Here is a 6,605-nt window from a genome sequence, read left to right on the forward strand (position 1 = left end):
GTCATAATTTTTTGCCAGTCTGCATCTCTACGATTCCCCAGCATCTCTACCTGCCATTTTTATTATATGTGTATGTGTGTGTGTGTGTGTGTGTGTGTGTGTGTGTGTGTGTGTGTGTGCGTGTGTGTGTGTGTGTCTGTGTCTGTGTATACATGTTTTTGGGATGTGTGGGGATGTCTCTCCCAGTCTGCGGCATCTTTGCGTGGTTCACCCGATGCATGTCTGAACTTCCCACCCACCCACTTCAGCTAAAGCACCTGTGGGCAATCTAGTCATTGTCCCCACCTGAGCTGTCAGATTTTAAGCTGCTTTTTTTTCTTCTTCTTTTTCTTCTTTTTTTTTAGCCCTGGGATACCAAATATGTCTGAGGGAACCCGCTTGTGTTGAGTGCTTGCAGTTATTATGTCTTCCTGCTCCATGTTTAGCGTTTTCCTCTTGACATTTTCCTTTTTTTCCTTTCTCTGATCGTCATGATGCCGTCTGAATTGCTCCTGTGACTCAAGACTCCCGAGACTGAATCCACCGTCTCTGCGCAGCCATCAGTGACACCCAAAGAACCAGAATCAGAATTACTGTAATTATTATCTATTAGAATAAAATAAGGAAATTCGGAAACAAGTATTTTATCCATATGATAAAATATGGAAACTCAACGGCAGACACACACTAGACTTCCTAGAAGTTGTGAATTAGGATTTTTCTTTTTCATAAAAAAAAAATCCTTCTGGTTTTGGAGCCTATTTTGTGACTTGAGACCATAATGGTTGAAATTTTACTCTGTATTTTTTTCCTTTTTAGCAGCAGTCTCATTTTGAGCCTCTGAATAACAAGATGTTTTTTACCTTACTTTCTTTTTTTTTCCAGTTAAACCGAGTGTACCTATAATGAGGACAAAACTCTCATCACTTCGTCAAGCTTTAACCTTCGAAGCATATTTTTCATCGCTGCGCCTTCTAATTGCTCACATTTGTTATCCCTCCTCCGCTGCAACCGTAGAGGTCGTCTGTCAGCTCGGCACACCTCCGCAAGGTCATCCTCTCATCGCTGCGTTTGGCCTCCTCTCTTGATTAATGGCACAGAGCTTTTCCACTTAATTCTTGTGTATTCCAAAAAAAAAAAATGTCCTCAGGGGTCCTTGTGAGCCTCGGCGCAGCGCCACCTCCACACCGGCGTCACTAATTCTATGCGCGGAAGATGGGGGGAGGGGGAATAAACCACGGAAGCGTAGCGTGGTTCGCCGAGGCCGTTCCTGCTCTTCTGCTCTGTGAGCTCCAGGACGTCGCATTACAAACGGCCGCTCGGGTTCTGCGTCCTTGCCGTTTCTGGAGCACCGTCACAAGATTAATTATCAACAGAAATGAAAAAAAGAAACACATTTGACCCTCTGTTTACAGCCTCCTGCAGCAACACTGGGTGGCAGCTTAAGGATGGTTTGTTTTAAGGACACAAAGCGGAGCAGGTAAAGAAGAAAAGTCGGGAAACTTGGGAATGGTCAGGAGTTGTTTTTTGTTTTTATCGCACCATGCTTCTGCACACGGCCCGAAGACGAACTGGTTGGACGATTGGACAAAAGGTGGCTGTGAGCTGGAAGGCAGCGGAGACTTGTTGGATGTTTGGTTTAACTTTTTTATCGAACCTTTTAAATGCACAGGACACGTGAACTGTGCACGAACCGGAAACTATCCTCAAGCAGTCAGCTGGGTTAATTTCATTTAAAAGACAACTTTAAATGTTTCCTGCAGAACAGAGTACAGGGGCAAGTTTGTTGGTATTTTTAATGGTCCTTAATGTCTGGAAGTGGGTGAAACTCCACTACTTTACTCTGTGTGACGAAGCGGAAGCAGTTACGCTGCATAATTCAATTCTCGGCTGTACGTCACTGGGATCACTGGCATCGCCTCACACTGCTCCTTTATGAGCAGCGCAACGAGCCGCCTTCCCCGAATCTGCGGAACGGAGCGTGACTTTCAGTTTTTGTCTTCTTGTTTCTGTTGGTTTTCAATTGCACCGTTGCGCAGGAAGTCAACGCGCTTTCCTCCGCTGAGGCTTCCATACACTTCCTGTCTCGCCTGTCCGCTGGGCCGCGCTAGTCGTGTCATTCCTGCAAAGAGAAAAAAAAAACAACGAAAGCCAAGATTAATGTCAGCCGAGGCTTTTGCGCCACACTCTGACTCACACAAACTAAACGCTGGGATTTGTCATGGCCGGGATGGAATATAATACTTCACTGTCTGTGGGTGCTTTTAATAAAACGGCCCTCAGATTACTGATAATCTAGAATGTCTTTCCATGAATCAGTCTTTCAAAGAGGCTCCGTTTCCTTTGGAGTCACATTGGTAATCCCTGTATTACTTCACACTGAGGACCTGCTGATCCGGCTCATTGACTCAGCATGGAGATGGATGACTTGACAGCTACGGGCCAAAAGAAAGGAAGAAAAAAAAAAAAACAACCTTGTTTGACCCCTGGTGGCAGACTGCGGTATAGGAGGTAAACTTCCCGAATGCAAAACTTGATTGCGCCAATCGTCGATGCAAATGTCGGTGAGTCTTTTCAGCCGAATCATCTTCCGCCGATGTATTTGTCTGTTGTCGTATTAACAGATGAAGAAAGAGATAAAAATTGTGAAACACTTTTGGTTTGTGAGCAAATCGATTTTCATAGAACACAAAGCTGCCGTCACGGCAGATTCTTTCCAGATTCCAGATTCTAGAGTCAACTCTCCAGTTCCTCACTGTGGCCTAAACGAACAAAACCAATACGGTTTATTATCCAAAAGTCACCTTTTTACACAGCTGACTAAATTCATTTAAAGTCTGAGCCGACAAGGCTGAGCGGAAAAATCATGTGCAAGATTTAATCGATGGGCATAGAAAATGTGGTTTTCAAATCTGAAACCTGAAATAAAAGGGAGGCAGACAAAAAAAAATTCCAAGATATTGAGATAAGTATGTTGACGCCTGGAGGGAATTTTCATTCTCTACTTCAGTATCTATTTTCAGTCTCTAAACTCTGGTCAGCTCAAGCCAATGTGACACTGCTTGATCCCTCATAGACCCTGGACTGAACCCCCACTTCTTAAACCAGTAGAACCGAGAGGAATGATGAAACCTTGGAACCTGCGTCTCACATGTTTAACAATCAAACATGGATGTTTAAGCTGCGCCAACACGCCCCCCTCCATTTGCTTTGGCCTAAAAAAAATCTGACAGAAACCTACGGCCGAAGCTCAACGGTGAAATATCGCCTCTGGATCAGGCGTAATCCAACTGTAAATGTCAGCATCTCAGCGGCCGGAATCTCAGATGCAAAATTCCAAGAAAGTCAGAAGTGAACACTCCTCATTGTCTTGTCGTAATGCGCTAAAGACATTAGCTTAATTGCCCCAGCGGGAACCTGTTATTGTGTTACATTGTGCGTGTTTTTTCCGGCTTGAACCAGCGCTCGACGGCGGCCCCCCACCAGTCCGAAGGAACAGGCGGCAGCTTTTTCCAAGAGCCCCTCCGGCAGCGTGCTCATCGATTTCGGATGATATTGTTGCTTTTTCCTTTGTCGCAGCAGCACCATTCACGTTCAAAGACTATTAGTCAGGCCCCCTGAATGAATTGGCTCCTCTGTACTCTGCGAAAACGGTGTCTTTTCCCGTCGAGCACTCGTAAACCCTCAAAAAACGTCTTCTGACGCTGACGTTTTCCTCAAAGTCAGCCTGGAAGGACATTACCTACCGCTCCAAATGAATTAGTTCAACTTCAAGTACTGCTTTTTTTTTGTTTGTTGTTGTTTTGCCCTGAAGCAAAAGAAAAAAAAGTAGACACAAAAGACAGAAAAAGCAGAGAGGATAGCATGAAACTAGACGGCGGTGACAGTTGCCGTTTGAGTCGCTGGAGGCTCCTCATTAGACGTGTATGAAGGCTAAAAACCATACAAACCACCCATGGAACGAGGTTCCCCACGGAGAGACCCTCCCTCTGAGTCACGCTCTGGAATCTGCCACGATCATCGCCGCTGGGTCTGTCAGTCTGAAGTGCCGTCAGGTTGCGGAATCACCGCCGTCGTGATTTAAACAGCAAACGTCTCGTGTGAAACTGTAGCCGACGCACCACGAGCCAAAAGGTTGAGGCACTCCAGCTCATTTATCAACATTTAGCCGCCTCAGAGGCCTCTGATTGGTAGGGCTGGCATGTCAATCCAATTATTATACATATATATATATATATATATATGTATAGTATATTAACTATATTAAGGGGAGTGTCATATCTGATCAATATTTGGTGATACAGTTTATCTTCTAAGCATCTGGCAAATTACTCCAGCTAATAAGGAAGGTAATAGAATATATGGAATGTGGCTTTTGTTGCATTGTTGACATTGTTAAATTCATATTGTATTACATTACAATGTTGCTTTTTTTGTTATTTTACACCAGTGATTTTGTGTGCATTGAAAAGGGTGTTTTTATGTTTATAAATAATATATAAAATTGTTTTGTATCGTAGTCAGTCAATTAGAAAAAAAGTTAATTTGCCGAAAAATCTTTGCCCTGTGTTTTACCAGGATCATAATCGACAAAGTAAGGCAAAATCAGAAAATGAGTCAATGATCATGACCTTTCAAGTGAAAAGTATTGGTATCGGTATCAGCGATACTGGCCCCGTATTTTCTTGGTTTCTGATTGATACCAACGTGCCCAGTACCGCCCATTCCTACTGATTGGCAGGTACTCTTGATGTCTTTCGTCGGCCTCTTTTAACCATGATTGCTTATTGGATGGGACTCTCTGGGAGAATTCCCCTCTTCACTCCAATGTGTCACTGACAAGCTAAAATGTTTGGGGGCAGCGGCAACTTTTGACAGACTTACAGTAATTAGCTGGAGGGATTTTCTGCCTCGGGACGATTCACACGATTCACCTGTCGGTGTTTCGACAGCATATGTGTGTGTGTGCGTGTGTGTGCGTGTGCGTGGTAGGACACGTACTTGTACACTGTACAAAGAGGCTGTGGAAAAAAAAAAGTAATCTTGGTGGTGCAGATATGGAAACAGTCGCCCTTTTCTTCAGATCTAAATCCATTTAGTCAGGCTTCTGGACTGCTATCATATGTCCAGAAGCCTCCAGCGAGCACGTCTCCCAACACTTGGCTTCTCTCTTCTGTGGTAGATTAAAAAAAAAAACAGCCCACAGTTACTCCTCTTTCCTGTGATCTGGACCAGAGGGAAAACTGAAAATAAATAAATAATAAATAAATGAATGAATAAATAAATAAAAACAGGAGTAGACAGGTGCAGTTTTGTTTTAGTTGTTTCATTGAGACCACCTGGTTGGCCCACATTTTGTTTCTTTTTCTTGCTTATGACAGTTATTGCTGTAATTCAGTTATTAGTTTTTAACAATGTGATTACATTTTTATCATCTTATAGAACAGCACTGAAACCGTGTACTGATTTTACAGTTTTTTATACAGTTTGAGGTGGTTGTTTTTTTGTTTTTTTTATTCTTTTGGAAACATTTGCCCAAAAGAGAAAACTTTGTGTTCAAACTTTTCCCTTTTTAATCTGATGATTAAATGAATTAATTATCAGACTGTTGATGCAAATGTAATTTGGAGTTTTGTGTTGTGGAGTTACTTAAAAAAGTAATTCAATACCCATTAATAATTTCTTAAAAGAAACAGTATTACATTACTTAGTTACTCATTACTTACAGTAACCTGTTACACTATTAGATACGTTATTCTTGGATTACTCCACAGTGTCAGCTGAAATGCACAATAATTAAACGACCAAACAAAACGTTCACAAACGCTCTCCATCTAATCTGACTGAGCTTGAGCTGTTTTGCAAAAAAGAATGGGCAAAGATTTCAGTCTCTAGATGCATAAAGCTGGTAGAGACGTACCCTGAAAGACTTGCAGCTGTAATTGCAGCAAAAGGTGGTTCCAAAAAGTGTTGACTCAGGGGGGCTGAATACTTTTGCACACCACACTTTTCAGTTTTTTATTTGTAAAAATGTTTTTAAATCATGTATAATTTTCTTTCCACTTCACAATTGTATGTCAGTTTGTGTTGGTCTTTTACATAAAATTCCAATAAAATATATTCATGTTTGTGGTCGTAACGTGACAAAATGTGGAAATGTTCAAGGGGTATGAATACTTTTGCAAGCCACTGTATATATACACACACACACACACATATATATATATATGTGTGTATGTATATATATGTATATATATATATATATATATATATATATATATATATATATATATATATATATATGTTTTATCACCTCTTACCTGGAACCTTTTTCTTTTACCTGGAACATTTTTTTATTTTATTTTTTATTTTATTTTTTTTTACCTGTTTTCATTCCCTCCTGTCAACAGCGTCCATGTCGCTGCATCTTCAGGCATGGCTTCCTGTGCAAAGGCCTCGCAATTCCATCTACTGTTATGTGAAGCTATTTTCTCTCTCTCCATAAAAAAAAAATTGATAAATGATAAAGTCCAAAGCAAGGAAGAAAAATAAACCACATTGCACTGACTTTACGCCAGGGTTTTCTTAGCTCCTTCGATGCCTTCTTTTCGCCATGTCATCTGACC

The sequence above is a fragment of the Nelusetta ayraudi genome, unplaced genomic scaffold, assembly GCF_046127955.1.
Source record: "Nelusetta ayraudi isolate G7.1 ecotype Tasmania unplaced genomic scaffold, CSIRO-AGI_Nayr_v1 ptg000020l, whole genome shotgun sequence".
Lineage (NCBI taxonomy): Eukaryota > Metazoa > Chordata > Actinopteri > Tetraodontiformes > Monacanthidae > Nelusetta > Nelusetta ayraudi.